Here is a 17975-nt window from a genome sequence, read left to right as displayed (position 1 = left end):
CACTGCATTCTTTGTCCCCAGGCCCTTGGGTTCCCTGGCAGGCCTGGCCTGGGGGAACTGGCACCCTCCTAAACCTTACTCTCCTGCCTCCACACTGTATTATCCGTCATCAGATGGCAGGAGGATGTGGCAGGAAAGAGACGGGATTTCCAGAAGACACGGTCCCAGGATCATGTCACAGGGAGCAGGTTTCAGCATGGCTTGAGGAAGGACATGGCTCTAAAAAGCCACAGTTGTCCCAGTGACATGGTGGTCCCTGGAGAGACAGGACCATCTTGTCCCAGGAATCGAATAGCTCCCCCCTCCCATACCAGAAAGGAAACAGCAGGCATTCCCGCCCGGGATGGGGCTCGGCCCGTGACATTTGAGATACAAGGGAGGTGACGTGGTCATTGGGCTGATCCCAGGGGACTCAGGCCTTCCCCGCCCCCGCTGTCTGGCCCTAGGATGCTGCCTCGCCAACACTGGCACCCCCATGCCTCGCTGCCCTCCCAAAAGGTCCCCCCACGTATCTCCAGACCTTCCCTGCTGCTGGTCCTGCTGTGCCCACTCACTTGACTCCTTTGGGCCCACTGGTCAGCCTGAGGTCCCCACCCAGCCCCACCCAGCCCCACCCGGGTGGCCGCCTGTGAGTCACCTCCCCCTGCTCTGAGGTTTGCGCCTGGAGTTTTCTCTGAGGTCACACCCAGGTCCGAGAGGTCTGGAGCTTGCGCACAAGCACCCAGGGGATGCCCCTGCCAGGCTGATGGATAGGGAGGGGGCAGAACTCGGGGAGCCTCCCTGCCCAGAACTGTACCCAACTCTGCTCCCTGCGGCTTGAGAGAGAACGCAGTGCCCTGCTTCCTTGTGGGCAGACAAGAGTCAGAGGCTGGCAGAGCTGTGCACGGAGCTGTGCACACCCGGAGACTGAGGCCTGGCTCTCGCTGCTGGAGCAGCCTTACGTGGGTGCTGCCTCAGTCTCCCAGTGGTCGAGAAACCTCTCTGAGCCTCACTGCACTCCACTCCATGGACCCCTGATGCCTCGCTCAGCTGTGGACGTTTTACCGCTGAGCAGGCGGCCTGCCTCACCAGCTGCCCAGCCCACGACTCTTGAGGCTGCATCACCCTTTTCCTCTCCTGGAGGGGCCAGGCAGTTGGGCAGGAAGCCAGAGAGGCTGCCCAGGCCCAGAGATCACACCTCAGGCACTTCAAGGGGGCAGAGCAGGGAGGAGAAGGCGCCCTGAGGGGCTGCCCAGGGTACCAGGACATGCTCCTCAGTTTCTACACAAACGTCATTTTGCCCTAGTGGGGACCTGCCAGGCAATCACCTTTTCCCCTCCTTCTGGTCCAGCAGGACCATCCAAAGGGCTGTGGTGTGGCCAGGGACACAGACCCCCAGAGGGGAGAGGAGGGGCCTGGATCATACCCTCTTTATGTCTTTCGTGGAGTCCTCACAATGCTGGGCCCACAGCTGGGCTTGTGTGCTAAGTCGTTCAGTCGTGTCCGACTCTGTGCGACCCTGTGGACTATAGCCCACCAGGCTCCTCTGTCCATGGGATTCTCCAGGCAAGAATACTACAGTGGGTTGCCATGCCCTCCTGCAGGGAATCTTCCCAACCCAGGGACTGAACCAACATCTCCTGTATCTCCTGCATTGCAGGCAGATGCTTTACCGCTGAGCCACCAGGGAAGCCCCAAGGATGACAATACATAATAGCACGTAGCTACACAGCGCTTGTATTTGCCAGGTACTTTTCTAAGCACTTTATAAATGAATTTAATCGTCATTATATGAGGAAGTGGGTATTATTATTATGCCTGTTTTACAGGTGAGGCGGAGTTGCTAGGTATCTTGCCTAAGGTCATACAGCCCATAACTAATAGAGCTGGGCACTGGACACAGGTGACCTGCCTCTGCATCAGGTCCCGGGGCCTGTACACTAAACCTCTGCCTAAGTCCAGGCCTTATGTTTTGAATCTCATGTACAAAAGGGAAGCCTGGAAGGCAAGTGTTTTTATCAGGGAGGAACAAGATTAAAAATGGTCTCTTAGGAAGGCAATCCTGCACGACTCCTCCCTGGAGCCCACCCTGCCTGGACAAGAGCACTCTCCTCCCCCACCCCCACCTCCCAGGGCATTTGTGGCTCTCCCCACAGGTGACGGGGGTGAGGTGGTGAAGTCTTGGAGCCGCAGGACTCCACACACCCCACCTGGGTCAGTTACTGCTGTGCTAACGGCGTCCCAGGCGCAGAACAAACATCACCTGAGAAAGGACCCCAGTGCCCTGGGAAGCGGGGCTCACTCCCCAGCACCTGTGGGGCACATGCACTGTGGAGGCGGTAAGTCGCTGGCCCCCAGCTCATGGGTCTCACGGGTGGCACAACTCCAAACCAGGCCTACTGGACTCCAAAGCTCATCACGCTCCTCCCTCCACTGCACCTCCACCCTCGCCACAGGCTGGCGTTGTATGAATTCCAAAGAAGTGCAAGAAAAAAGGAAGAGGCTGGGGAGGTAAAGAGGTGAAGGAAAGAAAACATGAGTCAGGGCCTTTGGGCACAGATCAGAGGAGAAGAAGAGGCCTTTAGGCTGGGGAGGTTGAGCTTGGACCTCTTCCCAAAGCCTTGAGAAACTTGGTATACGGACTTCTCACCACCACCAAATTGGCCATGAGATACCCACCTCCTGAATCCGGAGCTCCCAGCCTGTGGTCTCTGGGACCCATCTCTCCCTTCCATGTATACCCACCCCCAGCATACACACACACACACACACACACACACACACACACACACAGACTGCTTAGTTGGCCTGCCTAATTGGACAGCAAACACAGGCCTGCAACCTCAGATGAGTTTACCCACTTCTGGACCTGCCCGAACAGGCTTGCTGTAGACAGAGGCAGCTGGTGCCTGGGTCAAGGATATACTTCTCAGGGGCTGGTCAAAGTCTTGGCAGCCTGCAACCAGCCTGCCCTACCAGGGTCTGGAACTCCACCCTGGGACCAGATTTCTAAAAGACCTGGGAAGAAGCCTTCACTCATCCCAAACCTACCAACTGATTATGTGCGAGACGTCTGCTTGAGGCACTTCATTTTAAAAATTTTACTAGGCTGTTCATGCTTGAGAGCTACTTAATTAGTGCAATCCTAGGTTATAAAAACGATCACTTTCTGTTTTACAGAAGAGAAAACTGAGGCACAGAGAGAGAAGCGGTTTATTTGCCCACTCTCACCAACAGCAGGGAGGTGCTGGGGTGGCGTCTCAAAGCCTGAGTGCCTGACCTTTGCTGGATGGCATTCCCCAACCTGCTGCTTACCCTTGACTATGACGGGAAATCTCAACGGGACCAGAGACACCTTCAAGTAGTCTGGGCAAATTCTCAAGAGTTTCCAGTTACTCCCGTTGCTATAAACAAAAGTCTCAGTAACCCCAAAGTTTGGGGACAAATAAGATAAGATGAGTGCCATTCATAGGACACTTAAAAGGTGCCAGATTCATTTATGCATATTAGTAACTCTTCCTGACAATTCTATAGTGGTGAGTATCCCCATCTTACAGATGAGAAAACTAAGGCTTGTGAGCTCAAATCACTTGTTCTGGACAGCATAACTGTTAAGTGGCTGAACTGAGAGTCTAACCCAGACTTATCTAGCTATAAGGCATAAATTATGTCACGATTGCTCCCTCACACACTGTTATTGCCTGCTGTATGGGCTCTGACCTTGATCCAAGGACCTCAGAAAAAGAACGCAATGTGGAATCAGCTTGGTGCCCAATGGTGTGGCTTGCCCGGGGTCTCAAGAGGATGCCCCCACCCCTCAGAGGACCAGATGCCCTCCAGAGGCCTCAGAAGACCCCCACCCATTGCTGGCTGCGTGCACCCTTGGGTGAACAGGTCAGGTAGCAGTGAGGAGTTGAGGCTCCAGGAGGAAACCGCGGTGAGGGCGACCAACTGGAAGCAGAAATATGGTAGCTCCAGAGGTTTTGATTTGCAATTTTCATTTTGCAAGGAATGGGGATTTTTTTTTTTTTTTCAAAAAGCACTGGACTTCCTTGAATTTTAGACCTTTCACAAATATTTTTTTAGGACAAAAAAGAAGAAAAAAAAAACCCACAAAATGCCTGTCACAGCTACTCACTTCCACAATGAATCATGGACACAAAACCACAGCTATGTGGCTAACAAAGAAACTATGTGTTTTCACATCTCGTTATTGGAAATCATTTAGCAATCTTCGCTATGTCATCTGCAGACAGACAGACGGATGCACAGACACACCCCTCTGAGTCCTAAGTCGCCAGTCGTACAACCACGGTCATTGGATGACTTTGCATTTCACCCATTTTCCCTTTCTAATCCTTTTCTGGAAAATTACCCTACAAGGCTTAAATCTTCCTCCTTAGCTGCTCTCCAGAGGTGGGTGTGGTGTGTGTGTGTGTGTGTGTGTGTGTGTACGCGTACACACACACACACACACACGTGTGTGCATGCCAGTGACTGGAGGGGGAGGCTAAGACACCGATTCAGTTAATTCCACAAGTGGAAACAAGTATACATTTTCAGACTCCCTTTTTTATTGCTGTTATCATAATAGCGCTGTACTTTGGTAAAGTGATTTCCACCTGGGAAGCTTGCAGTGCCTTTTCTGACAGTGGCAAATTAATTAACTGATGGCAGATTTACAGATTGCATAACTGGAAAAGCTACTGGACCCATAAATCAGAAACTTCCTCTGCGTCCCGGACAAGAGGCGAAACCTGATATATATTTGAAAACCTTGAGCTCAAAAGGAGAATTCACAGGGCCTGAAAAATCTCCATTATGATTTTTGAGGCATGTTCTCTCTGTACAGCTTTCCACCCACTCCCTGTCTCTCCCTTTCTCTCTCTCTGTCTCTCTCTCCCTCTCTCCCTCGCGCACACACACACACCCACATCAGAGGGCAACATTCCCTGAGCAGCCACAGTTCCGTACAAAGCAACCGGATGGGAAGGACATTCCCCTGGGGCATGTGAAAAACAGCACTGACTGTCTTCCAGTTCCCTTCTGGCTTCATCCCTCCCTAACCTTTCCTTTCAGACAAAAATCCTAGAGGACTTTGGTCAGTTAAATGCTATGAGTACAGCCACAAGCTTGAAATGTTTGTTGTTACTACTTTTTTAAGTCAGATGCTGGAAACTGCATATATTAAAACGTTTTAATGGCCCCAACAATCTCCTTCAGGCTTTCTCGCCAGCGTTCTGGAATTTTCTGAAAAAAACACAAAATGCCTTGCCAAGTCCTCAGCAGCTCCCACACCAAGCTGGCTGCTCTGTGCTTGCCTGAGTTCACCTGCTCTTGAGTTATTTAGCAAAATGGCCATGAGCACGAGATCCAGTCTTGATCAGAGTTGGGCTGGAATGCCCCTTCCTGTCAGTTTCTTCCTTGTGGAGTATTCTTCTCATAGGATCATTGTGAGCATTGGCTAAGGGGCTGGGTATCTCCCACTTGCCCCTGTGGACTTCTTTCCACCCCACTCTAGGCTGTAGGAGGCTCCTTTGCTCTCTGTCTTCCAGTCCTGCTCAGCCCACGTGGGACCCCAGCAAGAGGGCAGAGGGAGTGGAGGTATTGACCCTCTAGTTCCCTCCTGATGGACCACTGTGGGCGGGGGCTGTGGGGTGGGGGGCTCTATTCCTCTGCCAGAGGCCTGTTATGGTCCTTGCCTGTGGCTACTCTGGGTTCCAGTAACCACTGACCCCTTGCCCCTTAGACCTGCAGGGCTCAGGATTTCCCGATACTCTGCTTCCCTTGTTGTTTCCTCTGACCTGTTCCTGCCTTTGCAAATAGACCCTTTATCAAACTGCCCCCTTGGAGTGTGCCATCTGTTTCCTGCTGGAACCCTGACTGTTACAGACAAGAGTCTCAGCTCTCATGTATTGAGCACTTAGTTATGTGACTCAGCCCTTTATCCACTTCGACTCACGGAGGTGAAGAGATTCGCACAACATCAAATGGCTGGTGAGCAACAGAATCAGATGACATGAGGTCTGACTCATGACCCGTGCTCTTAACCTCTGTGCCGTATGGGTATTAACTGAAGTGGTGCCTGTAGAGTGCTTTGCACGGTAGGGCTGGCTGACTCAATAAGGCTCCGTCAGTGGTAGGTTAAAATAGCAACCATGCCACACTCAGAAAACCCACAGTCCTAAATTCTACTCCAACATAACACTAGCCCAACCCTAACCACAGAACAAAGGTTAAAACCGCATTCTAATACCACACGAAAGTCGTACTCTGATCCATCCTAACCACCACCCCATCGTGAGCTAGAACCTCACCTCGACCACAACCTTCCTGTCAATTTCCTCCTTGGGGCGTATCCTCCTCAGTGGGTCATTGTGAGGACTGGTTAAGGTGCTGGAGATCTTGCCCCTGGGGACCACTCTCCACCCCACTCAATCGGAAACCAAACATTCCTCACTGTACCCACAAAGCTAGACACCCACTCAGGGTGAGGCTAGGATGAGGGCTGTGGGGAGCACTGGGGAGCCTCCCTGCCCCTCTGTGCCTGGGAGCTTGCCTGAGACGGGTACACCTCGCACCCCATCCATCTGTACTCCCCTCACTGGGCTCAACAAAGACATTTGTGCGGCATCCACTTCCCGCGTGTCACTGAGCTGGTGACTTTGATGAGGCGAGAACCAGGAGAGGCAGGTAGCTCAGCTACACAATGCCGGGAGCAGAGCAGGGGCCAGTAGATCCTGCTGGTGGTGATGATGAAAGGAGAATTAGAGGAGGAAGATGCTTTCTCCATCACTCGGCTGCAGGCTCTGGGGCAAATCAGAGGTAAACAGCTCCTATCTCAGAGATCTGCAGAGAGTTGGGGCCAGGGCTGGGCCAGGAGGGAGACCCTTTCTGAAACCCAACCTAGGGAGGGTCCTGATAATCCTCGACTCTGGGATAATCCTAGAAAAGGGGCTCAGGCAGCCTTCATCAGAGATTTCAGGGCCCCCTTAGGTCAGATGTCCACCTTCAAGCTTCAGTATGAGAGGGAGGAAGAGAAGTGTGCAGGAAGCAGAAACCATTTTCCTTGAATCCGCCCACTTGCTCTGGGTGGGAATGAAGAGGTATTAGAAGGCCTGGGGCCCCCTCCTTCTTTGAGCACTCAGAGGCTGGAGCGACACAGAAGTGTCTGCCCTGGGCCCAGCGTGGTGGAAGGAACAGGCGTGCAGGCTCTGCTGCTTGGAGAGAAGGCACACCAGCCCCGCCCTCCTCACGACCTCTGTCGGACCCCGTTGGCCTAGAGCGAAAGCCTTGCAAGACTGTGCACCTGGAGCCTGTGTCCTTTTGTTTTCGTGCATAGGTACCCTAAGGCCAGCCATGGCCCTGAACTCCGTGGCCCTCGGGTATTTGTGTGGGTTGAGGAGGTGCATGTCTGTACCCCATGAAGTCTAAAGGTCCACCTCCCTTTTGGAGAGATATGGGAGGGGCCTCGGCAGCCAAACCCAGCTGGAGGGGACTGCCTTGAAGCAACACTCTTTATGGGGGAAATGGGAGTCACTTTCCTCCTGGAAAGAAGCCAGGTCCTGGGTCACCACATACAGTTGCACAGGCTGTGCACTGCATAATTCTTGGAATACCTGTCATAGAGACTATGATGTGACAGACATCAGGGGTGTGACTAGGGGCTGGAAGATCCAGCACTCACAGCCTGGCCCCCTCCTCTCTGCGGTGGAAACAGAGTGCTTCAGACCCACCCCGTTACTCCAAGCAGTTTCTGCCTGGCAGGGATAGGTGGGGCTGGCAGGGGTTGAGTGCCAAGGGACCGTGCAGAAACCTTAATGTGGCCCATGTTTCCAGAACCCTCTGCAAACAGCAGGGAGGGGGGGACAGGGAGGTGAAGGAAGCTTTCAGCTGAGACACAGGTCTCTTCTACTCTCTTCAAAAAGCAGCAGCAGGGCTTCTGTGACTTCAGACTTGGGAAAATAAAACCCTTTCCATTTGTTCTGGCTGGAGGCCCACGAGTGAGCGTCTCCCTGACTCCCCTCTGAGCCCTCCCTCTTCAGAACCTGCAGCCCCAGGGAAGAGCATTCATGGGACTCTTCTAAGGCCTAAGAGATAGAAGGAACCGGGAGGAGGCCCCTTTACAGCTGCCTCAGCGCCCACCAGACTCCTGGCACTCCTAAGGGTCTGCTAACCCCTATTCTGTCTGCGCTCCAGCCACCCTTAGGGAAGAAGCATTGCTCTCTGCTTGCCTGGCTCCAGACTTCCGAGGCCAAGGGGCACAGGGTGAGCAGGTACCCACCTGCTGGGAGGACTGGGAGAGCCCCTTCCTGATCAACAACGTGCCAGGGGATGAGCTGAGGGTCAGCTCAGAAGGGAAGGGATCTGAGACCAACTTTCCTGGCTCCAGGCAGCAGCAGAAGATACATGGTGATAGAGACGTTCATTCAGTATATATTATTTATTTGTTGAGTGCTTACTGTATGCCAGGTACTGTTCTAGGAGCTGGGGATATGCCACTGAACAAAACAGCTCACACTATACTTGGGGAAAAACAAGACAATACACAATAAACATAACAAGTAAATTATATGTTCTGTTAGAAAGTGGAAAATGGAAAGTAATGTGGAAATTAAAAACCAGATGAGAGGATGCTCAAGTTGGAGGTTTACGATATTAAATAGTAAGAAAATAGGAGATATCTCCCCTTTGGGAAAGAGCCAGGTTCAGGGTCACCATGCACAGTGGTGCAGGTTGGGCACTGCACAACTGTGGGGTAGCTGGCACAGAGGCCATAATGAAGCACATCCCCAGGTGTTGAGTCCAGTGGCTTAGGCTAATTTTAAAAGGTTAAAACTTTACAGAGGTAGTCAGGGAGGCCTGCTTCTGAATGCGACTCAGGCATGTATAGGGAGCATAAATAACTCAGCCCACTGCCAGGACTGCTAAATAACAGCAGTAATCAGCATTTGCAAGGCACATTACAGTTCACAAATCCATCTTTCACCCACATTATTTTAGTTAATCTTCGCAACCTTCCAGAAAGGAAAGATCCCTCCCACTTTACAAATAGAAACATTGAGGCTCAGTGAAGTTAAGTGGGTTGCCCAAGGTCCGAGACTAGTTAGAGGCTTAGCTTGGAAGTCAAATTGCATACTCTGCTTCTAAATCTTTTCAAAATAGTATAGTCATGATCCTAAGGGTTGGGGAATTCCAGAAAATCCCTAGGGGGGAAAGCTTGGGGCTCAAAGTTATAAAAACAAATCAGGGGAAAAAAAACCACTAAAAAAAGAAAAGAAAAGAAAAGGAAGGAAGGAGTTCAACCCCCGGAGGTCCTGAAAACTTGACTCACTCAGGATTGCAGGGCTGAGTCAACAGAGCAGAGAGGCGCCACTTGATGGGCCTGAGGGAGCAGGTGATGCAGGATAAAAGATGCAGGCTGATTAAACCCACTGCAGCCTTGCCAAGGAGGACTGGAGGCTTCCTGTCAGGGAGAGCTAAGATCTGCCCTTAGCAGATGAAAGGCAAGACGTATCCTTGTCACCACGGTGAGAGTGGGTAAAGGGGGAATAAGCACATTTCACTATCGTGGATAGAAAATGGCCAAGCTGTCGGCCAGAGTCTGACACCGCTAGCTCTTGACCTCAGAGAGAATCCACTTGTTGATTCTCATTTACAAATATGGAAACTGAGGCCTGGGGAGGACGAAGGGCTTTTCCAAGGTTTCCTAGCGTGAGTCCGTCTCTCATCAGGTCCTGGGTGTACTGGAGACTAATCTTGGGTCCAAGGGACTGGAATGAAAAAGAGAGAGGACCAAGAGGGGATCATGTTGCCCACAGGAGCGAGCAGGATGTGGCAGGATGCTGGAGCCCAGAGCGGCAGAAGGCAGTAGGAGGGAGGAGGCTTCAGCTGGAGCCAGGCTCGGAGGACCCGGCAAGCCTTCCGCCTGGCCCAGAGGCAGGATCTCCTGGGTCCCAGGACAGGCCTGCTACCTAGCTGCCAATCTTTGCCCTGCCTCAGTTTCCCCTTCTGTAAGCCCAGATTGTGGGTTGGAGAAAAAAACTGCTTCTGGCAAATGGGGTATCTCACTGATTTGTCATAAACATGAGAAGTGGGCAAGTACGGTAAGGGATTTTTTTCTGGACACCCCACTAATCACTCTCTGTGCATTATTTCAAGGAACTCTCACAGCCACCCCAAGAGATGGGCATCACTGTTCCCGCTTCAAAGAACTTGAGTTGCAGTGAGGGGAAGCGACTTGCTTGATAGTTTTCAAGGACACTAGGGTTTAAATGCTGCTGGACCCCAAAGCAACGGCACCCCACTCCAGTACTCTTGCCTGGAAAATCCCATGGACAGAGGAGCCTGGTAGGCTGCTGTCTATGGGGTCGCATAGAGTCGAACACGACTGAGCGACTTAACTTTCACTTTTCACTTTTCATGCATTGGAGAAGGAAATGGCAACCCACTCCAGTGTTCTTGCCTAGAGAATCCCAGGGAGGGCGGAGCCTAGTGGGCTGCCGTCTATGGGGTCGCACAGAGTCGGACACGACTGGAGCGCCTTAGCAGCAGCAGCGGCAAGACCCCAAAGCCCAGTGCTTTCCCAGCACACACACAGTGGGGTTGCCTCCTTGCACCTGCTGCCCTGTCCCCAGGGACCTGGTTTGTTTCCAGGTCATTGATCTCCTGGCCAAATGCCTTGTTATTCTGTTAGGAAGGATGCCTGGGTCCCCGCTGCGGTGGTTCACGGTGCAGACTGGCAGGGACCACCCCTTGGGGCAGAGTCCCTACAGCCCCTGCAGGAGGCCTGGGCGCGAAGGGAGGCAGCACCTCCTGCAGGAAGTCTGCAGGCTCGCTCTCAGCCAGAGCAGGTTAAAGGTCACACATCAGGAAGTCCCCGGGGGGCCAGAGTGGAGACATGGGGCTGAAGGATGCCAGGGGTCCTCCCGAGGAGGCGAGTTCTACACCTGCCCACCCTGCAGGCACACACAGCCACACGTGCCCAGTGGCACAGCCAGGCCTGAGTCAGGAGCTGCCCCAGTGCCCCTGCCCTTCCTCCCTCTCCCCACAGACGAGAGCCCCGAGAGGCCCGGCACACCCCCCGAGCCTTGTTAGCAGAACGGGGACTTTGGGAACCCACCGCAGGGTTTGTGAGAAGTGAAGATGACGGGGAGAGAGTCGAGCTGCCCTCAGCCCTGCTGGCTCCACTCCGTTCTAAGCCAGTCATGTTCAAGGTGCTGGAGACACATTGCAGAGAAGAGAGAGAAAACCCCCATCCTCCTGGGCCTGACATTTTACTGAGGTAAGAAAAAGAATAGTTGGGTAGGGGGTAGGGAGTGTTTGGGGGGGTGCAGTTTCAAATCAGAGGAGAAACAGAGACACAGACAGAGAATAAACGTATGGACACTAAGAGGGGAGGGGAGGCTGGGGTGAACTGGGAAACTGGGACTGACACATACACACAGTTGTTGTCGTTTAGTCACTAAGTCGTGTCCAACTCTTTCGTGCCCCCATGGACTGTAGCCCAACAGGCTCCTCTGTCCACCGGATTTCCCAGGTGCAAATACTAGAGTTGGTTGCCAGTCCCTTCTTCAGGGGATCTTCCCGACCCGGGGATCAAACCCACGTCTCCTGCATCGGCAGGTGGATCCTTTACCACTGAGCCACCAGAGAAGCCCATATATACACTACTGCTTCTGCTGCTTAGTCGTTCAGTTGTGTCTGACTCTGTGCGACCCCATGGACTGCAGCCTGCCAGGCTACTCTGTCCATGGGCTTCTCTAGGCAAGGGTACTAGAGTGGTTTGCCATGCTCTCCTCCAGGGGATCTTTCTGACTCAGGGATCAAACCGGGTCTCCTGCATTGCAGGCAAATTCTTTACTGCTGAGCCATCAGGGAAGCCCCATATATATACTACTATGTATAAAATCCATAGAAGAAAATGGCAACCCACTCCAGTATTCTTGCCTGGAGAATCCCAGGGACAGAGGAGCCTGGTGGGCTGCGGTCTATGGGGTCACACAGAGTCGGACACGACTGAAGTGACTTAGCAGCAGCAGCAGCATAAAATCCGTAACTAATGAGAACCTACTGTATTGCTCAGGGAACTCTACTCAGTGCTCTGTGGTGACCTAAATGGGAAGGAAATCCAAAAAAGAGGGAATATATGTATACATATAGCGATTCTGACCCCTAAAACCTTTTGATAGAGGATGCAGTGGTTGGATGGCATCATCGATTCAATGGACATGAACTTGGGCAAACTCTGGGAGATGGTGAGGGACAGGGAGGCCTGGAGAGTTGCAGTCCATGGGGTCACAAAGAGTCAGACACGACTTGGTGACTGAACGACAACAATAGGTGATTCATTCTGATGTACAGTAGACACCAACACAACATTGCAAAGCAACTGCACTCCAATAAAAAAAATTTAAGTAAAATAAAATCAGGTGAACGCGTCCAAGAGTCCCACTGAGAAGGGAAGACTTGGAGTGGGAAGGAAGTGAGCCCTGTGCATATGTGACTGGGAAGAGGGTTTGATGCAGGTTGAATTGGGTGCTCCTCTGCCCCCACAAAAGGTATGTTGAGGTCCTAACTGCCAACCTGTGAATATAACTTTATTTGGCTATGGGGGGGAGTGGTTCAAATGTCATTAGTTAAAGTTAGATGAGATTCTACTGGATTAAGGTGGACCCTAAATCCAGTGACTGCTATTCTTACAAGAATCCCCCCCACCAACACACACATAAATAATACAGCATGTATTTTGAGAGGCAGAGACTAGGCTGATGCAACTACAAGCCAAGGGACTTGCAGGACTGCAGGCAGCCTTCAGATGCTGGGGGAAAGCATGGAACAGATTGTCCTCAGAGTTTCTAGAAGGAACAGCCCTACCAAGACTTTAATTTTGGGCTCTTCCCTTCTGAACTGTAAGAGAATACATTTCTGTTATTTTAAGCCACTCTGTTTGTCCTTATGGCAGCCCTAGGAAAGGAACACAGTGTTCCAGGGAGGGGGTACAGCAAGTGCAAAGGCCCTGAGGTGGGAGCATCTCTGGCATATTCCAGGGAAAACCCACTGGTCCATGTGGCAGAAGCAGAGTAAGTGAGTGGTAAGAGCTGTGTTGGAGATGTTTGGGGGCCAGATCACTCATGTAGGGCCGCCTTTGTGAAATGTCCTTGATCAGAGGAGCTGTGACACTGCAGGTGGAGGGTCCCAGCTGGAACGGCTGCAGTGTGTGGGTGTGGCTGGCCCCCATGGTCTCTTTCCCCTCATGTTATGCCTTTGAACACGTTACATGAAATGGCAAAAGGAAATCGAGTTTGCAGGTGGAATTACAGTTGCTAATTAGCTGACCTTAAAATGGGGGGTGTCCTGGCTTATCCAAGGGGGCCCATGTAATCATATATGCCCTTAAAAGTGGTAGAAGAAGGCAGAGGAGTCAGTGAGAGATTCAGCTGGAGAGGGAGGCAGAGGGGAAGAGTTAAAACATGAAGCATTCACCCGCTGTTGCTGCCTTTGAAGATAGGAAGGTGGCAAGAGGCCAAGGAATGTGGGCGGCTTCTAGACGTGATGGCCCTCAAGTGACAACCATCAAGGAAGTGAGGACCTTAGTCCTACAACTGCAAGGAAGTGAATTGTGCCAACAAACAACCTGAATGAGCAAGAAAACAGATTCCCTCCGCACCCGGCCCCCCGCCCCGGAGCCTCTGGGAACTCAGCCCTGCCGACCCCTTGCCATTAGTCTGGTGAGCCCCATGTCAGATGGCTGACCTATAGAACTGAAGGATCATATATGCAGCATTGTTTTAAACATCTAACTTTGCAGGGTGTACGAAGAGGAGGAGATAGAGGAGGAGAGGGAGAGATGGACAGAAACAGTGGAAAGAAGCCTGCCTTCTCAGGGAACAGTCTACTGAGAGCCATCACCATGGGCCTCAGAGCTTCCCAGACATTTCTCCTCCAATCCTGCCTGTCCTCCTCAACACTCCCCCTTGTTGCTGCAGTGCTGACCAAGCCCACCGAGGATGTCCCCAGGGCCCTGCCTCTACGTCCTCAGACCAGACTAAGAAGCAACCCCCGTGGAGTCCCTCCCATTCTGAGAAGTGTTGTGATGCCTCCCCTCCCCACTCCCCCATAGGGCTGGTGAGAACGGTCCTGGTGGAGAAGCCAAGCCAGCCAGAAACCACTGCTGATGCCACTGCTGGGTCACACCACCCCTGAGGCTGGGGCTGGGCTCTGGTTTCTCCCCAGAGCAGGTCGGCACGCGCACACACACGGCGTCCCAGTTGTTGGCCTGCTTTTTGCCACTCAGGTCCCCATAGCAAAGAGAACTCGTCCACTGATGGTTAACACATACTGAACACTAACCCGTATCTTATTAGTGCTCACATTAGGCACCGTACTACATGCTCTACTCACATGGTCTCATTTCCTCCCCTCTGCAATCCCATTAGGAGGAGATACTGACTCAGAGAGGTTGGGATATTTGTCTGATGTCACACAAAGTGTTAGTCACTCAGTCGTGTCTGACTCTTTGTGACCCCATGGTCTGTCCATGGGGATTCTCCAGGCAAGAATACTGGAGTGAGTTGCTGTGTCTGTCTCCAGGGGATCTTCTCAACCCAGGGATCAAAGCCGGGTCTCCTGCATTGCAGGCAGATGCTTTACCATCTGAGCTACCAGGGCTTCCAGGGTGGCTCAGTGGGTAATAAACCTGCCTGCAGCACAGGAGATGCTGGAGATATAGGTTTGATCCCTGGGTGGGGAAGATCCCACTGGAGAAGGGCACTGCAACTCATTCTAGTATTCTTGCCTGGAGAATCCCATGGACAGAGAAGCCTGGCAGGCTACAGCCCATAGGTCGCAAAGAGTTGGACACAACGGAGTGACTGAGCACAGCAGATGTCACACAGCTAGCTGGTAAATCCAGAACTGGACTCCAGGAGTCTCTGAATCCAAACTACAGTCTTAGACTCTCACACATCAAGGTGGGAGGGGGTCCCTGGACCAGCAGCATCAGCATCACCTGAGATCATAATAGAGAGGCTGACCCCAGACCTGCCAAATCAGAGGCTGCATGTTAACAAGTTCCTATGTTAACAAGTTAACACGAGTCACATGCCACTGCAGGCTGAGAAGCACGGGTGTGAAGCACTGTTTTCCAGGCCTGCTCGTCCTAGGCTGTCATAACCACCTCCTTCCCCCAGTCTCCTGAGGCTCTTTCCCAGCTGCCTGGCTCCTGCTCCCCAGGTGCGGCAGGCTCTCTGCCCAGCCTGGGGAAGAAGTCTGAACCTGAGTCTCAGAGGGAGTCTCCGGGCCTCTGCAGCCAGCCCAGGCCACAGCTGGACAACATCAGTCCACGTCTGGCTCTCGTAGGGCGTGCTGCCTGCTGCCCGAGGCTCTCCCATGCGCCCCCCACCACTGCCCCCTCGCATCTTCCTTCTGAGACACAAGTCCCTTGGCCTCTGTCTAGTGCTGTCCTGAAGGCAGTCTCTGGCCGTCAGCAGCCCCTGCAGTGTCTCCCGGCCCTGCTCATTTTGCACCCCGCCCTCCTAGAGTGCCCACTGCATTTATGTCACCCCCTTTATCTGGACACCAAAGGCCTGTCCAAGTTGCCATCAGGAGAGAGGCCAGGGCTGTTTGGGAAAGCTGGCCAGGCTCACAGGAAATGTCTGACACCACCAGGCAAGTGGGACTTGGCCTCCCAAAGCAAAACACAGCTGGGCCGACAGCGGGCCGCTCGGACTTTCCCAGATTTCATGGCATTGAGGCGCCAGGGCAGAGAGAGAGAGACCGTGCTGGCCTGGAGGCTGTAGCTCATTAAAAACATCACAGTAGTCCCTGGCCAGGGAGCCTGTGAAGCTCAGAGAGGACAGCCCTGCTGTGGGGCCAGAGACCTCACCCCGGGCCTTTGTCCTCCACTGCCTCCCGCTCACGGGGGACCCTCCCCGGGGACCAAAGCCTCACAGGGTTCATCTTCCTCCCCTCCCGGCCTCCTCCTCTCCCCAGCATCGCGCCTCATCCGTGTTCTCCTTCAGCTTGTGTTGACTACAGAGTGCCGGGGGTAATGTGAGGCACCAGACACGTCTATGAAAGAGGAGGACGCGGTGGTCCCTGCCCTCAGGGAGCTCCTGGTCCAGGGAGCAAATGAAGAGACCATCCCGAGGCCAAGTAAGAAGTGCGGCACCCAGGAGGCATGGCCCCCTCCCCACGGCAGCGGGGGTGGGCGTGCCCTTGGTTTCCGGGCAAAGTGAGGGCTCAGGGCCAAGCGGGCCCTTTGTGAGGTCACTCTTAAGTTGGGACCAAGCGACAGAAAGCCACGCAGATGGAGTGATTTCTGCAAGGTGGCATTGTGGGGACATCCAGCCTGAGACAGGCACTGACTTCCAGGGCGCAGGCCGCACAGGCTGATTGCAGACACAGGGCACAGACTCCAGGGACGTGGGCCAAGCATGTGCTGCAGGAGGTCAGAGCTGGGCAGACACGACGGAGGGGGTGCTTTCTGGAGGAAGTGGGACTGGGCTTTGAAAAAGAGGAGCTGGAGAGGCTGGGAAGATGGGGCAGGGCATGTCAAACAGTTCCGACTCAAGGATCCAAGGGGACAGAATGACCTGCCAAGCAAGCACCAACACAGAGGGATAAATGCACTACAAAATGAACAAATCCCACAAGCCAAAAGAAGCTATGGGGAGAGGGGCAGGGGGAAGCCCGGCTAGAAGGATTCTGCTTCCACCCTGCTTCCAGGACCGGCCCTGGAGCTGCCACCCCTGGGGCTCCTCCAAGTGCCTTTGCACCAGGCCCGCCCACCTTGGACCCAGAGCTGGGACCCATTAGAACAAGGTTCAGGCCCTGCCCAGCTGGTCACAGCCAGTCCCAGGCGGTTCGCCGTGCCCCCTGCCTTGCCCACCTGGCCCTTAGCTCTGCCTCTCTCTCTGCTCTGGCATCCCAAGGCCTTGGCCAAAGAGTTTGGCTCTTCTGGTTTGGACTTTGGTGCTCCCTAGGCCTTGACCCAAGTTCACCCTTCTGCTTTTTTCTGCTCCTGGCTGCCCTCAAAAACCACCTGCTCGCTTGGGTGGTGAAACACCCCTACCAAGACCCTGGTCTGTCCCCGCTCTCCCCCTTCAGAGTGGCTGGACAACCTCAAGCTCCTTTCCTTTCTCTCCTGAGCTTTCCCACTGGGGACCTGGCCTCGAGGTCAGCCTCCTCCTGCTGGTTCTGTCAGCCTCCTCCGGGAGGGCAAATCCTTTTTTTCCCTGAGTTCAGCAAGACAAGGTTCAAACATTTCAGAAATAACTTCCTTAGTAGGAAGCAAATGGAAAAACTAACCTGAAAAACCAAAAAGAAAACACAGCCCCCAGAAACGGACCAGTTTACCAAAGTTCAGACTTCCTGTCCTGAGCTAGGAAATGTCTGGCCAGGTTGGCTGGCAAGTAGGCCAGGGACTTCTGCCCGAGAACACCCCCTTCCCACTTCTTAGCCTTCTGCCTTCCACTACATGTTCCTGCAGGCTGCTCCAAGGAGAGAGGCTGCTAGCACTGATGGCAAGAGAGCTGAAGTGGCTTTTTAAAAACTTTTTATTTTTTATTATTTTTTTTTGCGGCACAGCATATGGCATCCTAGTTCCCCGACCAGGGATCGAACTTGTGGCCCCCTGCAGTCAAGCAGAGTCTTAACCACTGGACCACCAGGGAAGTCCTGGAAGGGTTTTTTTTCTGACAGAGGAGTCCTTCCCGCATTGCACGGACCACAGGTAGAAAAGAAGGAAGCGGAGGAGAAACATTTATAGAGTTTACTCTGTGCCAGGCACCCTTCTAAACACTTTCTTCTTATTAACGAATTTAATCCTTACAATTCCATGGTTATCATCATCGTCGTTGTCCCCACCTTACTGATGAGGAATCAGAGAGGTAAGTAACTTGCCCAAGGTCACCCACCTAGGAAGTGGCAACCAGGATTTGAAAGCAGAGAGCCTGGGTCCAGGCACATGCCCTCCTCGTCTTTCAAATCCTGGT

General features: G+C 53.1%; 1 protein-coding gene across 2 annotated transcripts in view; it reads right to left on the bottom strand.

The window, feature by feature from the left end:
• Positions 1-17975, bottom strand: part of LTBP2 (latent transforming growth factor beta binding protein 2) — a 109696-nt gene that overhangs the window by 68591 nt on the left and 23130 nt on the right. The gene's annotated exons all lie outside the window — the stretch shown is intronic.

Source organism: Bison bison, unplaced genomic scaffold, assembly GCF_000754665.1.
Source record: "Bison bison bison isolate TAMUID 2011002044 unplaced genomic scaffold, Bison_UMD1.0 scf7180017864368, whole genome shotgun sequence".
NCBI lineage: Eukaryota > Metazoa > Chordata > Mammalia > Artiodactyla > Bovidae > Bison > Bison bison.
The sequence above is the reverse complement of the archived record's forward strand: the minus strand, read 5'-3'. Positions and strand labels throughout refer to the sequence as shown.